At 54.0% G+C, this 26,891-nt stretch overlaps 1 protein-coding gene across 5 annotated transcripts in view; it reads right to left on the bottom strand.

Moving 5' to 3' along the window:
- DLGAP4 (DLG associated protein 4) overlaps positions 1 to 26,891 on the bottom strand; it is a 149,703-nt gene that overhangs the window by 66,179 nt on the left and 56,633 nt on the right. For all 5 annotated transcript variants that reach the window (XM_032705340.1, XM_032705341.1, XM_032705342.1 and 2 more), the window contains exon 2: positions 7,407 to 7,500. The gene's annotated coding sequence lies outside the window, so the exon portion shown is untranslated. The remainder of the gene's footprint in view (positions 1 to 7,406; positions 7,501 to 26,891) is intronic.

The following is a 26,891-nucleotide window of genomic DNA, read 5'->3' as shown; positions in this document are numbered from 1 at the left end:
GCCCTGAGCCCAGGCAGCCTAGAGCCGAGCACCTCATCCTCTGCCCAGTGTTTCTGTGGTGCCGGGATCTCGGGTCTGGCAGCCTCTGCTCATGCAGCTGTGCTAATACAAGGTGATGGCAAATGCCTCCTCTCAGCCACTGCCAGGCTTGTGGCATGTTTTACCCCGGAGCACAGTGTGTCAGTAGCTCTGCAAGAGCAGAGGTGTTTCTGAGCGCTCAGCGCCTGACCTGAGAAGCTGTTTGCTGTTCAGATGATGATTCCTGCCGTGCTGCATGACTCCTGAGGAGCTGTGTCACCCTCCAAGCCTGCCCATCGTCCCTGATACTGTCCCCTCTGCCACAGCAAGGCGCTGGGGTTGGCCACCTTTGGCCCATTTGGCAGGTACAGGATCCCTGCAGGGTGGCAGAGGGGCAGCTGGACAGAGGGAAGGGAGTCAGGGGACATCCTCACTGAAGGTCTCCCCAGCGGTCTTACCCCATCCTGCTTGGCTCAGAGGGATCCTCATCTGCACTGGGTTATACAGGAAAAAATGACAAACCTTTTGGGGCTGCTTAAAAAGAATCAATAAACATTTATGTGAATTGAGTTGTCAATCAGTGAGTTGATTTTCCATACTTAAAACCTACTTGAATAGGTCATGAACTCTTATTGGAACTTGAATAAATGAACTCTTATTTCCTTTTAGCTTAGTTTCTTAGTTCCTTTTTGGTTTAGTTTGAGAGGAAGAGTGACTTTTAATACAGCTAGATAGGGGGAACAGTTTTAAACTAAAAGAACAGAGCTTTAGATTAGATATTAGGAAGAAATTCTTCCCTGTGAGGGTAGTGAAGCCCTGGCACAGGTTGCCCAGAGAAGCTGTGGCTGCCCCATCCCTGGAAGTGTTCAGGGCCAGGTTGGAGAGGGCTTGGAGCAACCTGGGATAGTGGGAGGAAATAGCAAAATTAAATGAAATTAAAGAAATGTAAATCTGTGCCGTGCAATGAAGGCCTGACGTGCAAGGGAGGAGGAGGCGCAGGGAGGAAAGACTGAGGGGCTGAGGATGAGTGGGAAAGGAGGGAAAGAGAAGCTTCTGGAGGGGCAGGAGCAGAAAGGATGGGAATGTGGGAGCAGGGGAGGGCAGGGAGCTCCCTCTCTCCCAGACTGGTGAGCCCTTGCCAAGGGTGGACACTCGCTTCTATATGGCAGGGAGTTCATTGCTTCTTTCTCCTGTGGACTCCTGCTGGGCTGTCACAGGTCCTGATCCTCCTGCCTGTCCTTCCAGCTCTGGGATCCCTTTCCTTGCTGGCCAGGGATGCGTGTGCTGCTGGGCATGTGTTGGGGACAGGGCTGTGCCCCTCCCCCCCCCCCTCCTCCCAGCTCCTGGTGCCCACCATGCTGTGTTTGCTGCCTCCTCTGTCAGCTGATCTCCCTTTAAGATGGATTAAACTGTTTTCTTACATTTCAGTTACTCTCTGCAATCCATGGCACTTTCTTGAGACGTGGGGTCACAGAGGGGAAAAGTCCAATTAGCTCCTTCCCCGCCATCTTTTTAATTTGAACAGATGAGAAAACTTGAAACTAAATCTCCCAAATCCATGATCCTTCAGCTCACAGACTGGGCAAGGGCTGCCTCCCAGGGCAGCTGCCCAGTGCCCCCAGTGTGTCTCCCTGCCCTGAGCCAGGCACCACAGAAGGGAGGTGGCCTGTCCCCCACCACAGAGGGGACACCCAGGGTCATCACAAGACAAGGCCTGACTAGCAGATGGTTGCAGCAGGAGCTGCCAGGGTGAGGACAGGACCCCTGAGCCCATGGGAAGGGGCTGGTCTTGCCTCATTACTTCCCTTTCCCTCAGCCTATTTTTTTAGGGCTGACCTTCCTCTTCCCAGTGACTTTGCTGATGCTCAGAGGTCTCTGAGGTGAAGCAGGTGAACTGACCTGACCTGATTTATGACACTTTTGTGTGTCCCAAACCTCAGCTGGAGGCAGCCTCCTCTTGGGCATGGTTCACAGCAGCAGCATGGGAGCTGCCTGCAGGCTTGGATGGGCTGCACCCAGTTCAGCTCCAGCAGCTCCATACACTGGGCAGGGGATGGAATTACATCAGAGAATCATGCAGTGGTTTGGATTGGAAGGGACCTTATCACTCATCTCCTTCCAAATCCCTGCCATGGGCAGGGACACCTTCCTCTAGACCAGGTTGCTCCAAGCCCTGTCCAACCTGGACTTGAACACTTCCAGGCATGGATCCCCCACCAGCAGCTGTGATCAGCTTCTGTGCTGGGGCTCTGCATGACAAGGGACTTGGGCAAACCAATGTCACTGTCCGTTTTGCCCCCTCCCTTTGAACTTTTGTGGCGGATGTGGGTTTTAGGAGATGCTGCCCTTTTTCTATTGTCTTAAATTCCACAAACCCACCTTAAACGATCTTATCCTGAGGGCATGGAGAAGACAGGGCAGAGGACAGACCCCTTCAGCAAGGACATACAGCCCCTCACCTTGCTAGCCTCACCACACCTTGCTGCTCTCTACTTCTATCCGTTTCCAGGCTCTCACTTTGCAGTCGGCTGGTGTTTGCCAGCCTGATGTGTGGCAGAGGGGTCCTGGGGGTGCTGCGGGTCACCAGGTAAGGTGGCTCCCTCTCAGCAAACCTGGCAGATCACAGGGAGCTCCAAAAGCACCCCATGTTCTGTATTTCTACCCCATGTTCTGTATTTCTGCTCCTTGTGTGTAGTGTGTTGGGGGTGCAGGCTGAGCGCGGGGTGCACCCTGAGCATGGGAGCTTATGCTCCTGTAGAACCAGGGAGCTGCAAGCACTGGGCTGGTGGCTAATCTCACCCTCCACAGGCAGCTGTGGGGGATGGCTCGGTGCTGCTGCCCTCCCTCCCTTCTTCCCTGCCCCTGGCACACATCTTCCACACAAGGACTCCTTGTTCTCTCCCTGGCTGCCCTCCTCTGCTGACACAGCCATCACTGCTGCAGCTGAGCAATGCCTTGACACAGAAATGGGCACTCGAAGAGCTCTTTAAGTGGTGCTGAAGCCCTGGCACAGGTAGCCCAAAGAAGCTGTGGCTGCCCTGTGAACTGGAGGAGCTTTAAGGTCTCTTCCAAACCAAACCAGTCTGTGACTCTGATTCTTCCTCCCCAAAACCACAGCAAAAAGCATCATCTCCCCTTCCCTTTCTTTCTTCTTCTCTCTGCCTCCCCCTCACAGCTCTGCCATAGATCTCCCGCTATTCCCATCAGCAGAGCTTTCCAACAGCTTCTAAGTTTATTCCCTGTGGAAATGCCAAAGCCACTGCCCACATACTGCATCCATGCTAAACGGAAGGAGAGATCTACTACCCCTTGGGAGAGCTGGGCTCTCTCATCCCCAGCTGCCACATCTCATGTAAAGGACATAATGCACCACAAAATCACTGCACCTGTACACAACACCTGGCACCAGACACAGCAAGACCTGGGTCCAGATGGTGCCAGCAGAAGCCAGAGACTCTGTCCTTAGGCTCCTTGGCAGGCATTGATATAACCCCCTGTGTGGGCTGGGAGCATTTCTTGAGCTCACAGCCAAAGCAGGGTTCACCTGGACAAGGCTCGTTGGGGATGGACATGTGTGAACAGGGTGTGTGTGACAAGACATGTAAGAACAGGACAGGGGAGAGATTGGTGAAAGTCAGCTGTATCCTGGGCTCATCCCACGGTGTGGGCAGTAGGTGAGGGGGGTTTCTGCCCCTCTGCCCCACTCAGGTGAGACTCCACCTGCAGGGCTGCCTCCAGCCCTGGGGTCCCCAGCATCAGAAGGACATGGAACTGTTGGAGCAAGTCCAGAGGAGGCCACGGAGATGCTCCGAGGGCTAGAGCGCCTCTGCTCTGGAGCCAAGCTGGGAGAGCTGGGGGTGTTCACCTGGGGAAAGGAAGGCTCCCTCCAGGGCCTAAAGGGGCTCCAAGAGAGTTGGAGAGGGACTTTGGACAAGGGCCTGGAGTGACAGGGCAAGGGGGAATGGCTTCCCACTGTCAGAGGGCAGGGTTAGGTGGGATATTGGGTAGAAATATCACAATGTGAGGGTGGTGAGGCCCTGGCACAGAGAAGCTGTGGTTACCTCATCCCTGGAAGTATCCAAGGCCAGGTTGAATGGGGCTTGGAGCAACCTGAGCTAGTGGAAGGTGTCCCTGCCCATGGTAGGGAGCTGTAATGAGATGGTTTCTAAGGTCCCTTCCAACCCAAACTCTTTGATAATTCTCTGGTTCTCTGATTCTATGTACTCCTGAGGCAGGGCTGGCCATGAAGGAGCAGGAGCCATTTGGGTGCTGCTCAAGAGAAACGGGCAGAAGCATCAGGAGAAGCAGCAGTGTGTAAAATGGGACTGCTCAGGGCACACATCCTTCAGAAGACACCCCTGACTGACGGGGCTGCAGGCACCCTTTGGAGTCATCTAGTCCTCCCATCTGCCAATCAGATTTTCCAGGGCTCCACATACTTCGCTCTCCCACGTAAACCCTGGCCCAGCCATCCAAGCTGGCTGCAAACACAGAGGTGGCTTTTATATATAGAAACCAGCAGCATGCTAACAACCAGCTGGAGAAGGAATAGAGGATTCGCAACCCGCAGAAGAAAAATGCCTCCCCTCACCCTGCTGCAAGAAGCTTAAAAGATTGTGTACTGTGGTGTAGGTGACGTGGGTCTGCCCACACGCACGGAGTCAAACGTTCCCTGAATTAGCAGGAACACTTGATGTGGTGTTCGGCGAGGGGGGCCGCCGGCTGCCAGAGCCTTGCATTAATGATGATTCAGAGTTCAGAATCTAATCGCGGGAGATAAAAATAGTCAGCTTCTGCTTAGAACAATTCATTACACAACAGACCTTCCTCCAGCCTCCCCCTGCCGCTTGCTGCTCCCTGGGATGTTTTCCACTGCTGCCTAGGGAGCTCTGTCCTGGGGTAGAGGATGCCAGGGCTGAGCAGCAGCACTGCCCATCCTGGGATGAAGTCAGGGGCTCCTGAGGAGGAGTTAATGTCACATGGATGTTCCCACTGTAACAGTATCACCAGAACCAGGCACTCTCTGCACAGCAATGGAGGGGAGACAGTAGCCACATGTCTCACCTGTGAGGGATCCCTCTTTGGGAGATGGGGAATCACTGCAGAGGACTACTCTGCCCATTGCCTGCAGGTGTCTCAGGGGCTCACCCAGCCCATCCTCAACCCCTTGCCAGGCAGCTCTCACCAGATGGACCAAACCCCAGCGTTGGCTGCGTTGGTGTGTGAGCTCGACGGAGCGTGTGGCGCTGATCCCTCAGCACTGCTGTGTCCCAGGGGAAGAATCTCCTCACATTTCATCTCACATCTGAATAAATGGCTTGTGCCTTTAGAATGTGGGATCTGCTCACAGGTCCTGAGGTCTCATGGTCGCTGAATATTGCTCTATTGCCACCCATACCCGTGGTCTCCTGCTTGTTCTTCAGGCCAAGGGCCATCTCTGCTGGGACTGCCTGCTGGTGCACACTGGGGAGATAAGGAGGGACGGGATCTGACTGGTGCCATCCCAAAACAGATGAGGAATAATCTATCTTCCTCAAATGCTCTAAATGCTTCTTTTTTTTTTGGTATCAGCACAGCCCAATGCTGTGAAAGACAAAGGTTGTAATATGACAGAGATTTTTAACTTCAGGTGTTGGCTAAGCTGGAGGAGAGATGAACTCCTGAGAGACACAGAGAACTTATTTCCATGCCAATGTCACTGGTGATATAATCAACTCTTAAGGGAGCAAAACCCCAGAAACTTCACAACCTATTTGTCTGTCCCTAAATAGAAGTTTCTCAAAGTTCTCCATGACATGGGATCTGCTCTGAAGCAAGAAATGCAAAGCATTAAGTAGGTCAGATGAGATAAATGAGACAGATAATAAAGGGAGTTTTCCGGAAGAGAGCAGGAGAGCTGATGAGGTGGATGGAATGGAAGGACCAGGGCAGCAAACATGTCTTTGTCTTTGAAACCCACCTGCAGCCTCTGCTCCCTTACAGGGCACTCGGGGCACATGCTGGAGACCACAAGGGGCACGTTCCTGCTCATGTGGAAAAGCAGCTAATGAGAACATTCTGGACCCAACTCGACCTATTCTGGTCAGGGCTGTTCAAGGTGCCTGGAGGGGGTGGGGAATGTTTGCAAAGACCCCTATGGAGCAAAGCCCTTACCTTGCCTATGCTATGACTCCCAGGGAGTCCACATTTGAACTGAAAACTTGTGACAGAGAGGAAGGCAGAGACTCTGCTTGGCCTCCTGTGCTACCACCCTGCCCAAGCCCCATCTGAGTCTTCCTGCCTCACTGTGCTGCCAAGAGCAAGCAGCAGTCCCCAGACTGGGGGCACCAAGGACCACAACGGGGAGGAGGAGGTCCAGCCTGGAGAAGGGGAGACTGAGGTCAGACCTCATCAGGGTCTGCAGCTTCCTCATGAGGGGCAGTGGAGGGGCAGCACCGATCTCTGCTCTCTGTGACCTGTGACAGGATTTGAAGGAACAGGTGGAGCTGTGCCAGGGCAGGGTCAGGTTGGATCTCAGGAAAAGGTTCTTCCCCCAGAGGGTGGTTGGGCACTGACCAGGCTCCCCAGGGCAGTGGGCACGGCCCCAAGGCTGCCAGAGCTCCAGGAGGGTTTGGACAATGCTCTGAGGCACATGGCAGGAAATTTGGGGTGTCCTGTGCAGGGCTAGGAGTTGGACTCGATGGTCCTTGTGGGTGCCTTCTCACTCAGGATATTCCATGATTCTATGATTCTGTCTCTCCTTGCCCTTGATGTTTGTGGCAGAGTAGTTACAGCATGCTCCAAATGACAAGGGCTGTCACTGCTGCACCACCAGGTCTCTGCTGCTGTGCAAGGATGTTGCTTTGCTCCAGGACAGATGCTCTCATTGCTTAAATGTCCAGATGAAGCCAGATAGGTCCAGATGATGCTAGGCAGGGCCCTCCCTGCATTTGGGATGCAGGATAGAGATGCTCTTTGGCAGCGGATTTGCTCAGTGCCTTAAACAAACCAGCTCCTCTTGCGTGAGGGTCCTGGGGCAAAGAGGAGCGGGAGGGAGAAGCCAGCAGCTCCCTCTGCCATTCCTTCAGAGCACAGACTGGGACCATCCACAGCCTCCTGCATGCTTGGAGCTCGGGAACACTTCCTTTGTCTCAAAGTGGGTCAGCGCGGAGGCGTGATGTTACTATAGCAATAGGGATGAGATTTCATAACTTTATTTTGCGAGGGGCGTGTTGCAGGATTCACTACTAGATGGTTGGAGAATTGTCATTGAATCACCCTCCCAGCTCCCCTTCCCCAGTCTCCTCCTCCCTCCTGCTCCACTGCCCTTGTCCACAAACACACAGCTGGGTCTGTCCCCCACATCCCTGTTTCTGTAGTCCCAAAGTCACCCCTGGGCCATACTGTACCTCTCACAGCTTGCTGGGCTAGAGGACTAGGCCAGATTCAGTATCCTGTGCACCATGCGTCTCTCTGGGCTCCAGGGCTGTCCCTCATGAAGACCTGCTGGGCAGAGAGAAAACGGAAAATATCTTCAGGTCACAGAGATCAGAGAGGCATCTTCCTGATGAACATCCCAAGCCACAGTCTCGATGCCGTAAACACAGGATAGTTCTGCCTGACACTGAGACTGTGCCAGTTCAGTCCTAGCAAAGACAAAGGGCAAACAGGAGATAGCACCCTATGTGAGGAAGCAGAGGCAATGCCCATGGGAGCAGGGGAAGATGTGGAAGTGAGACCCATGTCCCTCTGTGGGTCACGCGGACTGAGAGGATGGACTGGAAATCAGCCAAGTGGGGAGGAAAATATCCAAAGCGCCCCTGCTCCTTGTCTGGGGGCTCATGGCTGGGGTGATCCCCTTCATGGGAAAGTGCCCTTTGACTTTCCTGCCCTTGTTTCTTTTCATGGAATAGCCCCCTAAGGACCCCCTTTGCAGCCCTGGGCAGGGGGGATCCTGTAACCCTCTGTGCCTCATGCTCTGGGCTGTGCCCTTGAGTTGAGCCCTGGGAGAGCAGACACTGGAGAGGTACAAAGGAATATCCTGGGGATAAACACCTGGCTGGGGTGGCAGATGGCAGCCTTTGGTGTTCCCTTTGGCGTGTCCCAGCTACGCACTGCCAAAACCCGCGTCTGACTCTCACCTAGTGATGCTGCTCATTGAACCCCTGCTCGAGCAGCTCACACTGGAAACTCTGTAAACCTCTCCCATCTGGTCACTAGGTGCTACTGTGCTGCAGCTAAAGCCTTGTGCTTCTTCCTTTCCTGCCATCCACCATCAGCCACACTGCAAACAACTGGAAAAATACTCCCTGCAGGAAAAATCAGGTAAATAAAGAAAGGAAAAAACCCCAGTGATTCTTAGTGTCCTCAAAATCCTATGCACCACACAGTGAACACAGCCTGAGTTACCTAATCAGTGAGGTTAAATACTATTTGGGATTTGCATCAACAAATATCTGAGCCTTTCTGTCCTGGACTATGAGGTTCTGGGACAAACTGAGGAACTCAGCCTCTTGCTGCTGGGAAGTAAGAGATGGGAATGGCATAGGAACTCAAAAGAGGAGTCAGCCTTCCTAGGACAGCTTTTTCATTCCAAATTGAACAGAGGTGGCCATCTGGGTTTGAGAAGGCCTCTCTAGAGCTCAAGGGGGGATTAAAATAGGTGAACCCCAGTTTCTTGGCTGGGAGGATGCATGGAAAGCCAGGACAAGGATATGAACCTTGGCAATTTTTCGAAGAAAGCTGGATCCGAGTGCTGGGCCTGACTGCCTCTCTGATGATGCAAAAGATGACCAAACTGGTGCCCCAGTGCCAGAGATGAGACAACAGCTCTTTGTAGAGAGATGGGCACTGCAGTGCCCATGAGACCTCACTCTGTCACCTGCCACCGTCCAGCAACAGGGGTTTTATCCCCAGGTTTACTCATGCCTGGGTGGATTACAGACATCCATGGCCAGTGCTGCCTCCAGCCGCCCAGAGCATCAGCACCACTGATCGCTGTCACCTGCTATCGCTGTCCTGCTCTAAAGCTGTGATGGAGGGTAGCACTATGTACCACTAGACCCACTCATGTCCATCATGGAAGCCATCAGCATCTGCTAGGAATGGTCTCAGTATCCCTCCTGGGTGCACAGATATCCACCACAAGCGCCCAGCATCCTGTATCACCACCAGTAGCTGCTGGGATGGAAGTGTCTGTTCAGTGCTGACATCACTCATCACGTCCGTGCCTGTCACCAGAACTCTTAGGGTACCCCAGACACCCAAGAACAGTGCCAATCCAGGTACCCCTTTGCACATCTGATATGTGGGAGGAGGAAAATGTCTGGGTGCCAGGCCTCCCCTCACCCAGCAGGTTCTTCATACTAAACGATGCCATTGAAGCTCTGGAGGAAGAAGCATGCTGGTGTGTAACACTGCTTTTCCCTTTGCATGCTGCTCTTGCACTGAGAAAGTGGCACTATAATTGCTTTTAATTAATATCAGCATCAACGCCCCAAGGAAATGCAAATGAACAATTGTGCCACCAGCACAACTACGTTATGTTACTGACCAGCCATTCACCTCCATCATCCCTCTTTCTCCCTCCAGCATCTCCCTCTTCTTCCCATTCTCATGGGTGGGACGCTCATGGCTGCTGCATGACAGGGTGGGATTGAAGGCAATGCATGGAAGGCCATGAGAGGTGCTGTAAGCTCAGGCAAGTGGACTGCAGAGCAAGGGAATGGTGGGGAGCAGGGGGGAGCTGGGATCCCTGAGTTTCCAAGCAACGAAGGCACAGAATGATGGAGGAAGCAGCCAAGGGTCCATCCAGGGTAGTATGCCCACTCCCATGTTGTTGCTTGCTCAGGGTTGTCCTGCTGGTGAACTGATGACCCTTCCCCATGTGATTCAAGACAGTTTTGGTGAACTGGGGTCTCAGACGCTCTGCAGCAAAGCCTCACTGGAGAATCAGCTCGTGATTATTGCCCCTCCGAGCCTTGGTCTAGGAGAGGAGGGCCACAGCCTGCTCTGCTGTAGCCTGTGTGATTCTGTTGGCCTTGAGATGTGGCTGGAGAAGACCTTGAAATGACTGATGTGGCATTCCTGATCCTTGCTATTGCCACCTTAGAGATGGCTGCAGCTCAGCAATGGAAAGTGAAGGATCCAGTCCTGATGAGCTAAGAGGAAGGCGCTCCTCTCTCGGAGCCCAGAAGGTTCCTGGAGAGATGCCTTGTCAGCAGAGGAGTTGTTTGGGTCATGGGAGCAGGGAAATGAGGTTACAGCACACAGCAGGGGCTGTTCCTCTTCCTGTTCACCTGACAGGAAGGCGCCCTGAACACAAGAACAACGTGCACTTATCCTGCCTAAGATTTATGGAAGCTGGAGTCAGCAAGAGGCCGAGTCCATCATGACTCCCAAAGATGTAAAGACTGACCCAAATGCCACATCACTGTCAAATAAGAGGAACCCCAAGATGGACATGAGGAACATGGTGGCTCAACAGTTAGACACATCTGTACAGAATGATGGTTAAAGTGAGACCCTGCCTTGGTCAGTGCGGGCCATGGCAGTAGAAGCAGGGCCTGTGTGTGGCGCCGACAGTGTCTTACTAGAAAAGAGGGTCCATTTCCATCTGGGTAGATGTCCATAGAATCATGCAATCATTAAAGTTGGAAAAGCCCTTTAAGATCATCAAGTTCAACCATTAACCCAGCACTGCCAAGCCCCTAAACCGTGCCCACGGGTGCCATATCCATATGTTTTTTGAACACTTCCAGGGATGGTGACTCCACCACTACTCTGGGCAGCCTGTTCCAGTGCCTGACCACCCTCTCTGCGAAGAAATTTTCCCTAATATCCAATCTAATATGAGTGACTGTGGAAAAGGGTGGAGGCACGTTGACCCAGAGCCAAAGAAAAGCATATTTCCAGTCCTACAGTTGCACTTACATTTTGCTTGGGAATATATGGACTTAACATGGACGAGCTCACTCTCACTATCTCTGCTGGCTCTTATTCTAACCCTTGGCTGATTAGCAAAGCCAGAGTACATAGGGTTGGATTGCAGAGGTGGGTTAGCCAGCCAGAGCTGGAACGTGGCTGTGGAGTAAAGAGAAGGCCAGAAGCACTGGCTCGGAGCCACCTCTGTTGCTGTCCAGCCTGTCCCCAGCCTGCGGCTCAGCACAGGCTGTTCTTGCTGCTCTCCTCACCCAGGGAACCCAGGATTCTGCTCCTGCCTGGGGCCTGGAGCAGGGTGGGCTGCAAAGTGCCATGTCCTGACCACACTGAGAGCCAACCTGCTCCCCAGTGTCAGGAACACCTGAAGGATCTGTCCATGCCACTGCTCCTTGCTCCCCTTCCCTAACACTGACTATCCCTTGTCAGTCTGAACAGACAAAGAACAACATCTCTCACTGGGGTTGTGCACAACCTGACATGGCCACCCAAAATCTCAGCAAAAATTCCCTAAACCAAGTCTCCCACACTACCACTTGTCAGAAAGTCCCACGCTTGTGTAGTCCCGCTGAGAAGCCCTTGGCCTTGTCCCTTCCCTGACTCCGGCAACCCTCTGTGCTACAAAGCTCCTGGAACGTCACCCGGGATAACTCACATCACCCACAGGGTACCACAGAGGCAGAAACACTTGGACCTCCCTGGGGCAGATCCCTGCTCTGTGCAGCTGCCTCTTGGCAAGGGATGGAAAGGATGAAGCACCTGGAGAAGCTGTCTATGGCAGACCCAGATAAGGGCAGACCCCACTGAGTGGTGCTGAGCTGTGTTGTGTTGCTGTGTTGCTCTGCTCTGCCTACTGTCACATTGACTGTCACTGCCTTGCAGTGGATCAATTCATAGCAACTCCTTGGGATGAGCGGGGCTGGTGGCCATGGGGTTGGGCTGGTGGCCACAGGGTTGTGCTGGTGGCTGCAGGGCTGTGCTGGAGGGGAGGCCTTGCTGTGCCAGTCAGGGGTGCTCCACGCTCCTGTCAGTGCTGAGCAGCCGTGTTGCCGCTGTGGAGCGGAGGATGCTGGTGCTCCGATAGCAAGGAGAGCTCTGCAGGTGCCGCATTTAATGATTACGATGAGTAATTCCTTTTCAGTCCTTTAATCAGTCACTTTTAATTAGTGTGCCAACTGTTTTTTCCTTAGCAAACAGCTCTTTCAAGAAGGGTTTTTGCTGCATCTGCTGGGCTGGGAAAGCACTGTTCCCTGACAGGGCTCTGTGTTAGTTCTTCAGCAGGAGGCTCCTCCTGTGGAGGCTGTAGGACTGAGCGCACGTGCAGCGCATAGCACAGGTCCTGCCTTGGCCCACACCCAGCAGGGAAGACCCTTGCTGCTGAGACGGAGGCATTCCTGGAGGTACCCCAGGCTGGTGGCATCCTGGACATTGTGTTTTCCAGAGGACCCAAAGACTGGCTTTCCCCTCTTGTGGGCAGGGACATCCTCCTTATCCACATCCCTTTCAGCCTTTTTAATTTCTCCTTTGAAACTTCCTTAGCTTTGTGATTCTGATATCTCAGAGCAGTGAGTTTCACAGGTGAATTTTGCCTGTGGAAAAAGATTCCTCCTTGATTCCTTTCTGGATGCTTTGTCCTCATGTTAGGGAACAGAGTCACCAAAGCAGCTGTTCTCTGTGTTGGGGCAGGCTCTGTTTCTCAGATCCCAGCCCATGTCGCCCCTCTCACAGAGGTGTCCTCAGCTGTAGAGGCCTGTTTATGGTGCAGGTATTTCCCTGGTACTCTGGACACAGCTGTGTGCCTAGGCACTGGTGGTTGTAGGTCACTCAGCCCCAGATTCAAAGCAAATGCCCAGATGCCCCTTTCCTATCTATCTCATCTCCATGTCGCTGAACTCCTACTTAGATGATCCTACATCTATACATCAACATCCAGCTATTGGGCCAAAAGGTTTGCTTTCATTTTCCTTTGAATAATGTCAGCCCACACTTTCTTTTGGTGGCCTTTCCCTCTCCCTGGCTGGGCTTTTTCCTCTTCCCAGGGGCCTTTGCCCTCTGCCCTCAGAGTACCACTGTTCCTTGCTCCTTTCTGCTCTGGATCAAGGGAAGCTCTGTCTCTCTGAAAGGCCCCAGCCTCTTCCCTTTTCCTGCCCAGGGTGGGATGTCCAGGCTGGCCCAGATTCCCATGAGTCACCAGCAAATCCCAGCTTCCTTCTGCAGGCACCCCAATTACAGGGCAAGAATAGCAGAAGCAAGCTTATACTTACAAGGCTAATGAAAATTCATCATGCCTCCCCCTCCCTTTCCTGGGGGAATAGTCATGTCCAGGAAAGAGATTATAAAAGCATTATGGACGACTGCTGTGCTGGGCTTTGGCATACCCAGGAGGCTGTGGGGGGGCTGTGGGCTGTGTTTGCAGGTCACCTGGAACTCAAGGGTTAAAAGTACCCAAAAATGAAGTGCTGCCTGTTCTCCCCCCTCTCTGCTGCTGGCTGAGGCAGGGCACAGATGGAGCCTGGAGCCTGCACGGAGCCAGGCAGGCTGGAGAGCCTTTCTGTGCTTTTCCAGGCAGCTGCAGCTTCTCCCTGAGCCTGGAACCCTCTGGCATCATCTGTCTCCTTGCAAACGGAGAATGGGGGGGGTCATAGTCCAGGGACTCCCAGCCCACCCAGCCCAGGGGAGTTCCTCAGGGTGGCCCAGCACAGTCCAGTTGGATCCAAGCAGGCAGGATCCAGTGGCTCCAGGCTGCTGCACAGTGAAGGGATGGAGAACAAGGCTGTGCACATGGCCAGATGGAGGAAAACACATCAGGGACTACTTCATGTTGCACAAGTGTGGGAAACCAGAACATTCTGTACCCACTGGAGCTACTGGTTCTGGAGACTGCTGCAGTACGTGGATGAACCCTGGTAAGTGCAGAAACCATCACTCTTGTTCAAACTATCACCCTTACTCAGGGGAAACTGAGGCACAGGAGGAGGCAGATCAGCTATGGAGAAAGGGATGGATCTCCTGTCCATTGAACTGTGCCCAGTGCCAGCTCCCATGGTCCCTGCTGTGCAAGGAGTTCCCAGGGATGTAGTCACACACCCTGAGTCCAGAGCTGAGCCCAGAGCTGACCAGTCTGCCTGCCCACCACTCCCCACTGCTGACCACATCCCATCCTTTTCCAGGCTTAAAGATCTCCATGTCCACGATCAGCCTCTCCCTCCCTGAGGCTGCACCGGTTGGGAGTTGGGAAAAGACAAGGAAGGGGCAGATTGGTTCGATCAGGATCCGGGATGGGAAGAGATGAAGACCAGGCTCCAGTGGATCAGAGTCTGGGATGGATGGAGGGCGGTGAGGACCAGGCTCCAGAGCCAGGCTGTAGAGCTGCTCCCAGGCCTTTTCAGGGGAGTGCCACTAGAGGAGCCCATCCCGTGGCTCCCACCACCTGCCACAATAATTAACTGTTGCTGTGGAGAAGACAGGAAAGGAGCAGGAGGTCAATTTTCCATTTCCCAGTTGTGTATAACCAGTTCCTAGCAGGCAGCCTGAAAATAAATCTCCATCAGTCCTGTAACCTCTTAATTAACATCACCAGCTACAACACGTACTCCCCAGCCCAGACACAGCTGAGCGCAGTGACTTGATGTACAAGGAGATGGAGGCGGGGCTGGGGTACAGCCGGTGGGAATTCTCCAGCTGGAAATTCTAGCCATGCTGTCCAACATGCTGAACTTGTCCTGCTCAGACAGGGAACCTCTGCCTCAGCTTCCCTTGTAGTGCTCCAGGACAGGGAGAGCTGCTAGGAACTCCCCCAGAACCAGCTGCCCTTGGGGCAGCTGGCATGGATGACAGAAAGAAATTTGGTGGAACAACTGGAGTTTGTTTTCCTTTTGCATATTCTGGAATAAAGGAAAAGAAGGTCCTGTGGGTGAAACATTAGGTCAGAGGGATGGAACACCTCTCCCATTAGGAAAGGCTGAGAGAGCTGGGGTTGTTCAGCCTGGAGGACAGAAGGCTCCAGGGAGGACAGAAGGCTCAGAGCCCCTTCCAGTGCCCAAAGGGGCTGCAAGAGAGCTGGAGAGGGGCTTTGGACAAGGCCTGGATTGACAGGACGGGGGGAATGGCTTCCCACTGCCAGAGGGCAGGGTGAGATGGGATACTGGGAAGAAATATCACAGTGTGAGGGTGGTGAGGCCCTGGCACAGGTTGGCCAGAGAAGCTGTGGTTGCCCCATCCCTGGAAGTGTCCAAGGCCAGGTTGGACGGGACTTAGAGCAACCTGGTTTAGCGGAATGTGTCCCTGCCCACGGCAGGGGGCTGGAATGAGATGAGCTTTAAGGTCCCTCCCAGTCTCATGATTCTGCAGTTCTGTTTTTGATTTTCTCCCCATTAGTGATTTCTCTCCCATGCCGTCCCCTCCCCCTCAGAGATGACCTGGCACAGAATGGACACACTCACTGCCAGCATCAGCCCATGTGAGGAAAGGAAGGAGATGGGATGAAGGAATCCAGTTCTGCTCCTACCGTCATCCTGCTTGGCACTTATCCTGAAAGCACCGTGCAAACATTAACTAATTAATCCTCTGAACCCTCCTAGGAGGAAGAGTTGCATTGACATGGCTTCTACTCTAGACGCCTGATAAATGCAAAGGATGGTTGGGCCAGGAGACACCAGACAGGCAAAACTGGCAGGTCATGGTAGTTCCTCTGCTCTTCCTGCTGCACATGGGCAGGGCTGGGGAGGCAGGGGATGTGCTGGGAATCATCTGTGTGCTCTGGGATGGAGAGGGGACAGCCACGGAGGAGGTGGGGTGGAGACCATAGCAGGGACTGGGGCAGAAATACTTGAAGAGAGAGTAAAACTAGAGAAGAATGAGAGGAAGATTATGAGCCCTGTTGTCCTCACAGACAGACAGACTGCTTCCAGTTCCAGCTTTGATGGGATTTTATAAGTATCATAAAATTAGATTAAATGGAAGGAACTCTGACACTGCTGCTGAGGCATCCTGGAGGGAAGTACTGAGAGAAAGTATTTTGACTTTAAAAAAAATTGGATTTTCACTTGCACAGTTTGGCAGGTGAGTTCCCCAGAGGATCTAAAAAATCAAAACATGAGTTTCCAGCCTAAACATCCCCAAACACTGCACCACTTCTGGTGTCCTTTAGCTGAGCTCTTTCTTCTTCACCCTCGTGTTTACCCAGGAATGCATCCCCTTTCTTTCAAACAAGCCAGGCATCCTCGGGATTTGCAAGGCTGACTGTGCTCCCTAAGGATTGGCCTTGCTGGGATCCTGCATTTAATGCTTCCTTACCTTCCCCCCTAAATCCTTTTGGAGCTCACTATATGCCAGGATCCCACTTCCTGGTTCCATAAGGTATGCCCTGCATGCAGCACTCCTGGCATCTGGCTGTTGGGAAAGACCCTGGCTGCAGGGAAACCCCCATGCCAAGGGATGCAGATCCATCCAGGGAACCTGGCCATGTTGCCACTGGGGCTGGCTGGGGACCCACGTCACTCCTGTTTTCAGCCTCTGACCTCTTGGACTTTTCCAACCTGAGTATTCCAGGGGATCCCCAGGGGTGTGGGATCTCCAAAGTCCAGCCAAGGTCCTGCTGTTTTCTCAGGACTGGAATTCAGTTGGACTCACCTACTGTGCCTAAAATTAGAGCTGCTAAATTTTTAAACACAGCAGCATGTGAAGAGACCAGAGGCTCTTCCCCATCACCTGCCCACAGATCTGGAGAGACACAGTCCATCTGCCTAAATTCTCACTGTCTCTTAATGGTGTTTTTTCTGGAGGTGGCTACACCTCAATTGGATAAGCCTGGCAAAAACCTGCCATGGAGCTGGCTGGACTCTTGGGGTGGACCTGGACCCACCTCATACAGACACAGGTGCTCTTGGTAGAAGGATATGTTTTGTTCTGGTCCCCCTGCACACAGAGGCAGATTCCAGGATAATCAGTTCCTGTTCCTCCAAGGGGCCCCACATCAACCAGGCGCAGTGGAAAAGCTCCTTTTGGACTGGAAGGTTTCCAGTCAGCTGCCACTGTTCCACAGAATCACAGAATGTTCTGTTTTGCTGTTTTTTTCCCCACAAGGTTACTGGCCTGGTGCAACACAGGAGAGCCCCGGAGGATACTATGAGGGGAATGGGAAGGGTGAGTTGTGTAGAGGTAGCAGGACAGCCCTTTGCTCAGGCAGCTGGGTCACGGGTGGTAATGCTGAGCCCTCCAAGTTCCTCACCAAAGCAGAGGGATGAAACATGAAATCCTGACTATTTGCAAAGTAAAACCGAACCAAGAAGGACATCAAACCCTGACTGCCAGCAAACAGGTTCCAGATATCTGAGGTCCTTCCGAGGGAGCTGTGGGCTCTCCTTTCTTTTAGCAGTTTTAGGCCACCTTTTAGCAGTTTAAACACATTCTTGCCATTTCCCAATCTGAAGCACACCCATGTGCAGGAGCCACTGTCCACAGCTGCCATCCAAAACCATGGCAGCCCCTGTGTGTCCCCTGGAGCCCCTCTGTGTCCCCTGGAGCAAGCCTCAGCCCTGGGACAGGGTTATTGCAGCAGGAGCAGAGCTGGCACTCCCCTCTGCTCCCACGCCAGCTGTGTCCCATCTGGAATGGGGATGCAGGAAAATAAATGCATTTCCCAGTGTGGTTCAGAGGCCTTCACTGAGGACTTTGGGTGCTAAAATCACCCATTTACTCTAAAACAACTTGCCCAGAGAAGCTGTGGCTGCCCTATCCTTGGAAGTGTTCAAGGCCGGGTAGGATGGGACTTGAAGCAACCTGGTCTGTTTCAAGGTAGGAGGTGTCCCAGTCCAGGGCAGGGTGGTGGAACTGCATGGTCTTTAATATCCCTTCCCATCCAAACCACCCTGTGATCTACTCTGCTCAGCTCAGCCCCTCCTCTGGGTGCCCATGTGACAGCAATGCCCCATGCAAGCAGCTGTCCCCTCATCACAGAGGGGGAAACTGAGGCACAGCAGCACACCCTGACAGGCTCTGCAAGGCTGCAGCCAGGTGTGCAGCTTCTCAGCTCCCTCCCTGCCTCTGTCTGGTTGAGTAATTGACCTCTCAGCCCAGGACTCCAGAAAACTCTTCTTCAGTCTGTTATATAGCAAGAAACAGGAAAAAGTGTCTACTGGAAAGCTGATCCCAACATGCAGTTGTGGGGTCCACCAACACTGGATAGTGTTGTGTGTCTGCAGTTCATGGTGAAGCAGAACTGAGATCAAATTTGGGAGGCTGAGGTTCTGCAGCTGAAAAGGATCTGTGAGCTACCTACAGCAGGAGAGTGAGCTGGAGAGGGGACAGAATCACAAAATCATAAAATCATTAGAGTTGGAAAGGCCCTGTGAGGTCATCGAGTCCAACCATTAATCCAGCACTGCCAGGTCCACCACTAAACCATGTCCCCAAGTGCAACATCCACACATCTTTTAAACACCTCCAGGGATGGTGATTCCACCACTCTCTTGGGCAGCCTGTCCCAGTGACAACCCTTTCAGTGAAGAAATTTTCCCTAATATCCAGCATAAACCTCCCCTGGCACAACTCCAGGCCATTTCCTCTTGTCCTAAAATATATCCAGGGACACCAGCAGCCTTTGCACACTGTGGACTCCTTTGTGCTTTGGGAACATCCCACTCTGGGATGAGTACTGGTCCCCAGTCCCAGCATGGCAACCTCATGCTCCCAAGCTGTGGGGTGCCCAGGTGGCCCCAGCCAGCACCCTGCTCCAGTTTGGGAACTAGGGTACAGCCACCCACCTGCTGCAGCCGGAGCAGCTCCCATGGGAAGGCTGTCACTGTGGGCTGGCGATGTCACAAATCCTCCAACGGGGCCATAGCTGACGTGCTCACCCTTGAGCTTTACACATCTTCAGGGTCACGTATTTCCTTGTTTCTGAGGCACACAGTGGACAGGAGAGGGGGCAGCTGTGCCAGGCTCTGTGCCCCGCAGACATCTGAGTGGGGCTGGCGCAGCTCCACTGCTGACTGTCTGCATGAGCATCACAGCCCCATCAGCAGCACCGGCTCCCCGGGGTTAAACCCTGCCAGAGCCACAAGCCAGTGGGAATAACAGCCTGGGGACCAGGGCAGGCCGATACCAGGCACTGGTAGGCACCCAGCAGCCTGAATACAGGTCACCACTGGGCGAAGGAGATCTGGCTGAGCTGAATGTGGGAGGACAGGGTGTGGGATGTAGGAGGGATGTGGCTGTCTCACCACACACACAGCTCCATAAATCATGGGGAATATATGTAACCCCTGCTTCCCAGCCTGTCGCAGGAGCTGGGTGAGATCCTCCTCTCTGGCTGCTGGGGCACAGTCCTGGCAGAATGACTACTAGTGCTGCCATGTGGCCGAGGACCATACTTGGGGCTGGTGGAAGAAGGGCTCCCTGGCACTGCTGCTGCCCTGGGTGCCTGTGAGCATCCTGTGCCCATCCCCAGCTCCCAGGGCCTCGGGAGCTCCCTGTGGAACCACCTCTTCTACTCAGGCAATTCCACCCCAAGGTCTGGGGGCTCAGGCTCCGCCCCACCACAGAGCACTGCTGTGGTCTCCTTCCTTGGACATAGGACAGCTGCTCCTGAGCAAGCTGCTGGCATGAAACATCTGCCTACAGACCTGACAGCACCCTTCCCAAGCCAGGAGATCAGGTAGGTATTAGGTGAGGCCCTGAGCCAAGACATGGAGCAACTCCAGACAGAAAGGAGTGATCAGAAACAGTCCTGGGTTCACTCCAGAAAGGGCAGGGACAGCACCCATGGACCAAGACAAACCCAAGACACAGACTGCTCACAAGACAAGGAGGTTATAAACAACCAAAGCCCATTTACCAAGAATTTATAGCAGATGTGTCTCAAATCCCCCCAACACTGTCTCAGAACCAGGATTCACAGCCGCAACATACACTACTGCCACACCTGCTCTCAGCAACTCCTCTGGTCCTCCTTTCCCCACTGTCGCTAACGCACCTTCCATATGGCCTGCAGAAAATAAGAAAGGAAAAAGCCACCAGCAAAATAACATTTTTTTGCTTGCAAATGCTGGTTTGCAAAGCCAGGCTGTCTCCTGCTCCACAGGTGACAGAGCATCTGGCCCATGACCTGGGCCTGTAGGGCCTTGAGAGCCCTCCAGCCTGGGAGACTCCCCCTACCTGGAAGGGGGTGAAGCAGTGAGGGGCTGTTCTGTCACATAGCAATTCAGACACAAAGACCCAAGGCTGCAGGAGCTCCTCTGGGGGAGGGAACCAGCATCACCCACATACTCCCTGAGCCCATCCAGAAGCTCCTCCCGGGGGGCACAGCATCCCCCCCCCACACCTTGAGCCCAGCCAGGAGCCCCTCTGGAAGAACCCAAGCATCCCTCACACACCCTGACCCTAGCCAGGAGCCTCTCTCCAGCCAAGTCTCTGCATGCTGCAGTATCGCTTTGTGCTTCCACAGGAAATTGCCAAAACTTTTCCCCCAGCTCAGAGCGCAGTAGTCAGTTTATTCCTTCCCAACCCCCCTCAGCAGTGAGCAGCGCCTGAACCTCTTGGCTCACGCTCGGGGGGGGGGGGGTGTCTCCACGCCCCAGCTTCTGGAGCTCTGGCAACACCCCAGCTTGTTCTCCTGTATTTAATCACAAAAGCTCTGGCCTCCTGATCACAGCATTCCGACGGTGTGCCAAACAGCCTGGAAAATCAGAAGGAAGCAAATAAACCTCAGCATGCGGTGTTTACAAATTCCTCAATCTCTGGCTTTCTAGAAAGTCAAACGTGACACCTGAGCACCCAGCATTGATTGTCCTGTTCTCCTGGGTCTGGCGACACGAGGTGTTTCCAAAACCACCTCTGGGCCCCTCTGCAGAACCCCTCCTAACATCCCACAGAGCATGCGAAACCCAGGCCCAGGGCTGCTCTGTGTCAGGAAGGATGGAGGAGGCCAGGGCCACCACGGGTGCCTGCACAGCCGGTCCCTGGGGGGACACAGGCTCTCAGCTGTGCCGGGGGACCCCACTCTTTCTAGGTATGCCTCCCATTGCTGAAGATAAAGGGAGCCATAGACCAGGTAGGTGAGTCAACCCTGATCTGGATGTTCCCAGGGATGGATCCTGCTGCTGGTGCACAGCTCCTGCTGGGGGCCCTGCCTGGACCCGGCCAGCTGCGAGCTGGGCAGTGCCTGCCACCACACCCTCCTCCAACTCAGCCCCTCTCTTAAAGCCAGCACAGCCCCCTGCCCCCAGGCACTCTCCCCACTCCCCTGGCCTCTCCCAAAGGCCAGTCCCTCCCAGGAGCAGAGCTGGGAAGAGCTGATGCCGGTTATCTGGGTGACAGGATTTCCTCCCCCCGTCCCTGCGTGCACATGCCTGCACACATGGGCTGACACTCACACACACGCACTGGGCACGTGCTGACACAATTCCTCAGGCTGTGACAACAATCCAGAGCCACCACAAGTGCCCAAGAGAAGGGGGAGCAAAGAAGCGGGAGACAAACCCATTGAGAAGACCCCAGGGGTCCTTGGGTGACAGAAAAAGACTGGGGACATATAGGATGACAAAGTCCCTGATGGGCAGGGTCCCTGGGATCTGCTGACTCCCTCTCCATAACTCTCCTTGCACATGCCAGTGGGCTCTGGAGCTGGTGTAGGGCGGGTGGGCTGTGTCCCTCAACCCACTCATGCCAGCAGGTCAGTTGCTTTCTTAACTTTGGCATCAGCACTGGCAGTGCTGATGTGCACTGGATGTGCCAGTCCGTGTGTCTCTGTGCTCCTGCTCAGGGGAGGGGACAGCTGAGCAGAGCAGGAGGGGGCACAGGTTCCTGCCCAGCAATGTTCCAGGGGCTGCCTGCACCTCCACAGCCTTGTGGCACGGAGGAACTGGTGGCACATGGAGAATCTGGGGGCACATGGAGGCTTTGGGGGCACACGGAGGAACTGGTGGCACACGGAGGAGCTGGAGGCACACAGAGGAGATGGGGGCATGCAGAGGAGCTGGGGGCACATGGAGCAGAGCTGGCAGCAGGAATGCTTGTCCAAGGCTGCTGGCACCTCCTGTTTCGGACACCTGGTGTTTTTGCTGAGGTGGACACTGAGAGGTCATGCCTTCTTCCAGGGATGCTTCTGCACCTGGGCTCTGGAGATGTTTCTCTCCAAATCCCTCTTAAGTCACTTAAACCTTTTGGTGCCTCAATACCCCATCACTAAAGCGAGGCTTATCCTATTTCCTCTGCCTGGCTTACCAGGAGAGCTCATAAGCCACTCAGGACCGGAAGGGTCTCTGAATATGGATTTCTGGCTGTCTGGCACAGTGGGGCCTGGGCTCATTAGGGACTAACATGATCACTGTTCTGTGTCTGGCAAGCAGAAGCCTGAGGGTGTGTGTTCCAGTGCTCAGAGCTGGGAGTGTTACAGGGATGACACAACACACGCTTCCAAGGCTACTTTGTCATTCCTGATCCATTCCCATGTAAGGAGCATGGTGGGCTCAGCTCAGGCATCCACAGACACCAATTTATCTTGTGCTGTTATTTGACAACAAACTATTTGCTAAGGGGTCACGATGGGTGACAAACACCCTTCAAAGACTGTGGTGTTGGTGTGTTGACATGTATTTACACTGTAGAAAAGCATAACACCTCAAGTGAGAGGGATGGTCACCTAAAAACACCCTCCTCTCATACTTCCCCTGATGTGTTCCTGTTCCTGTCCTTCAGGGGTAGCTGCATAAGGATGATGTGAATAAACAGGGAGTTTACAGAGGAAAAAAGGTGGTGTTGGACACATCTGACCATCGGACATCCCTAAACCACCCTAAACCACTACCCTCAGACCCGAAAAACTCTAAACCACCATGGCTGAACATTCACCCCTCTGCTGCTCCCCGCCATGGTGATTTAGCAGCAGAAACTCTCCGATGAGAAGTGCAGAGCAATGGGACTGCTGCACAAAGTGAGTGTATCAGGCAGTGCTCCAAGTCAGATCCTGGAGAGATCGAGGGTCTGGGAGGTGGATTTCAAGGAGACTCATGAAGGGTTTTTCTCTGAGCTCTGAAACTTGGGAGAAGGATGGCCTGTTCCTGTTGCCTCTATCTGTCCTCCTGCCCTCGCTGTGCTGCAGTGCTGGCTGTGTCCCAGGGTATGTGCCCAGCGAGGAACTGGCCACAGTGGTAGGAAGCAGTTCCTTGTCTCAACCAGAGCCATCTGACCTTCAGCCCACAGCATTACAGCCCACACATACTCTGAAAAGTCAGAAACAACGCTTGGAGCAGGAGAATCTGAGAACCCCATTAATGCCAGGTTGGTTGAGGGTTTGTGAGTGTCTTGTACCTGAACGAGAGCAACTCAAGAGTGTCTGAGCTGCAGCTGGGACACAGGTCTGGCACAACAGCCCTGTGAGCACACCAGGTAAGCTGCTGCTTAGCATCTGAAGTGATGTATTAATGTAAGATGAGAATATACTGGGCTCTACCTAGTCCTGCCTTTGGAACCATTTATCATCAGGGCAGCCTGTGCTGATGGCTGGAAGTGCACTGTGCTGCCAGGCAGGGTGAGCTGACATCATCAGAAACACCTCTGGAGCCAGGACAACATCAGGATGCTATGGAGCACCAGCTGGAAATGGCTTCTGACCATGTCCCCCTGGCCCCTCTGCACACATGGAAATGGTTAGAGACACCATGTCCCTGTGGGAGGTGACATGGCCATCTCTTCACATTCCATTTTTGAGGATCTTTCTTTCCCAGCTCTCTCAAGGGGCAGGACACTCCACCCTTGCTTTGCACAGGTTTTGCTGTAAGTGCCTCATTCAGGATTCTGCAAGAACCACGTGATGGACTTGGGAGGGCATATTCATAGCCCCATACCCAGGTCCAGCCTCTCATCTGACTTAGTCTGCCCTGTCCCAGAGCCAGTACCTGCTGGGTGCTAGAGGGGCCAGGAGGGTGTATGGTCCTGCATGGATGTGTATGATCCCAGCAGTCCTGGGCATCCGTGCCTGCCAGTTGGTATCTGCCAGAGAGCAGGATTGACAGCCAACCTCCAACAGCTCCACGTGCGTAGGCACCAGAAGCCAGACCATCACATGCACAGGCTATGGCGAGACAAGGAGGTGATGCTGCTGGTGCAGGGCTCCCACTGGCAGCCTGTGCCCAGCCAGGCTGAGAGCAGGAGTCCTGAGCTGGAGCTGGCACACTGGGCCAGAACTCACCCTCAGCAGGTCAGCAGATGGGCTTGTGCCTGAGGATGGAACAACAGAGCAAAGGCGAAATGCACACCGCAGGGATGCTTCAGCCCTTTTCTTTTTGGGAGGAATCATCCTGGCTGTCCTTTCTTCCTTTTCCCTTTCCTCTTGTGATCTACAGATCTCAAAATGCTTCTGAGGACTTCCGAAGGGACAGCAGGACATGATGATCTGCTCTTTCCAGACCCGCTGCAGCCTGGACTCCTGCTGAACACCCTCACGGCCCACTGGGGACTGGGGCTGGTGGGAGACACAGGCAAATACTGTGGCACTTGTAAATGCAGCTCCTCTGTGGAAACGTGGTCAGCAGTGACTGATCAGCAAAACCCCAAGGAACAAATCCTCTGCATGATGAGCAAGTACAGAGCCACCCTCTGCACACCACCTGAGGACATGCATGCTTCACCTCCAGGACATGGGACAGGTCATGCTGTGCCCCCCTCATTCCCACCACTGCATCCCACTCTGAAAACGCTGCCTGACTCATTACAAGGCAAGTTTGGAAGCATTATTTTTCCACCAAGAACATGAAATAGTTTTTTGGCAGGGGGACCACGTGCTCACCAGAGCTGCCTGGTCTTCTCTACCTAGGGTGGGATGGAGAGCAGAACCAGGGGAAAGAGAAGGACTTGAGCAGAGCCAGGATGTCTGCGCTGGCAGCTGCCTCAGCTTCCCAGCCATCTGGGGTTATCCAAGAACAGCTGTCAGTGTCATGCATGGCCAAAGGCAGTTGGAAACACAAGGAGGAGTGTGGAAGAGTGTGAGGGGCAAGGATGTGAGGTCACTCACCTCCCTTGCCTCCTCCTGCCTCCCCAGCAGTGGCATCCAGCCCCCCCAGCTCCAAGGGCCTTGGCCAGAGGCCTCTGCGACCCCCATCAGCTGGAGGGTTTTCTGAAGATGCTGATGTTGGAAGTGGAGGCAGTGAAGTGACAGGGCTGGGGGATTTGAGCCCAGTGGAAGTCCACGAACAAGATTCCTGGAGAGGGACCACTGCACCCCTCTGAGTCCAGCTCTACAGGGCTGGCATGATCCTGCCACGGGCTCAGCACTGGCTGGAGCCTGCACAGTCCCTGCTCAGGGCCCTCCACCCCAGAGAGACACCGGTGCCATATCTAATGTAGCAAGCTGAGCCCAGGGCGAACACAGCTCGCTCTGGGCTTGGTGTCACCATGACCCAGGAGCTACTGAAACCCTAGTTCATACATTAAATCCTCCCATGCTTTGAGGTCTCTGCAGGGCACAGCAGTGGGCAGCAGCCACCCACCCTCTGCCTGGAGCTCTCGTGCATGCCAAACCTCTGCCTTCATAGGGAGCTGAAGGGGCTCAGCATCCTCTGGGATGTGCCTTGAGGCACATCCCTCAATCATCCCTTGAGGCCTGTCCTGCAGTTGACCAATTGCCCAGTCTGAGAGCAGGGCGTTCATATACAATTCTGGCCTCTTGAAGACAGAGCCATGCCTGCCTCTGCAGCAGCATCTCCTCGGGACAGGACACTGAGGGTAATGCTGCTCTTGTGCCTGTGCCGCACCAGAAGAGGCAGGAGGAGAGCAAACACCTTCCCATGTCTCCATATAACTACAGAGCCCCTGAATCCCAAGAGCTCTTCTGATTTCAGAAAATAATCCCTGAGGAACCCCAGGGTTTAATTTGCTGTTGACGATCCAGACAGTGACTACGTCACCTGGTTGGTACCTGGCTTGTCATTAGGGCCCCTGTAGATGGTACTTTTCTGGAGCTGACACAGACGTGCTCATCTGTCCCAATCCAAGCAGCACATGCACTCCTAGGCCTCTCCCCAGGGACCTGGCACAGCACTGGAATCCTCCATGAGGCCATGCTTGCTGGCACCTGTGGGGTCCCTTATTGCCCCAGAAGGGCATCTGGACCCAGGAAAGAGGTTCTCTGGGGTCACTGCCATGAGCCTTGCCCCTGTCACCAGTTTAGCTCTGCTGTCATTCCCAGCACTGCCATCTTCCCTGTCCCTGCCATCATCGCTGTCCCTATCATCACCTCTGTCCCTGTCATCATCCCCAGCACAGCCATCACCCCTGTCCCTGCTGTCAGCCCCAGTCCCTCCATCAACTTCCAGCCTCTCCAGCACAGGCAAGTGGCCCAGGCAGGGAATTTCACTTCCCGCAGACAAAGTCTGGCACCTCCAGGCTATGCTGTGTGTGACTCAGGGAGCTGGGCTAAAGTAGGTCACGATGCCCTCCCCAGTGTCAGCAATGGCTCTTGTCCCTGTGCCCAGCCAGCTTCACATCACCCACCCATCCCCTTCTCTCTGCCAGGACTGGGGACATGGCCCAGTTTAGTGTGTCCCTGTCACTGCAGACTGAGTGAGTCCAGTCTGAACAGAGCCATGTGGGGAAAGGCCAGAGCTTGTCCCGCTCCTGGGGTCTCTCATTGTTGTTGCCCACCGGCACCACCATGGTCAGCAAGTAGGTGAGTGATGCAGGTGATCCCTTGGCTTCATTTAAGAAGGAACCAACACCCCAAAGAGCACAGGCAGCAGGCGGGGATGGCATCAGGGTCTGCTTCTGCCTTTGCAGCATGGGATCCCTGGGTCTGTTGGGAGTCAGGAGGAGGAGCAGGATGGGAGCAGGTCAGCTGGTACCAGGGCTGGGGAGGATGGGCAGCTCCAGCCTCAGCACTGAGCAGCCTCTTGGGGCTCTCTGTGCCCTGGTTTGTACAGGAATGCACAGAGCAGGTTTGTGTAATTTCCAGTGCTCAATAA

Source organism: Chiroxiphia lanceolata, chromosome 17 (genome assembly GCF_009829145.1).
Source record: "Chiroxiphia lanceolata isolate bChiLan1 chromosome 17, bChiLan1.pri, whole genome shotgun sequence".
Classification (NCBI taxonomy): domain Eukaryota; kingdom Metazoa; phylum Chordata; class Aves; order Passeriformes; family Pipridae; genus Chiroxiphia; species Chiroxiphia lanceolata.
Note: the sequence above shows the minus strand (reverse complement) of the source record. Positions and strands in the feature narration are given on the sequence as shown.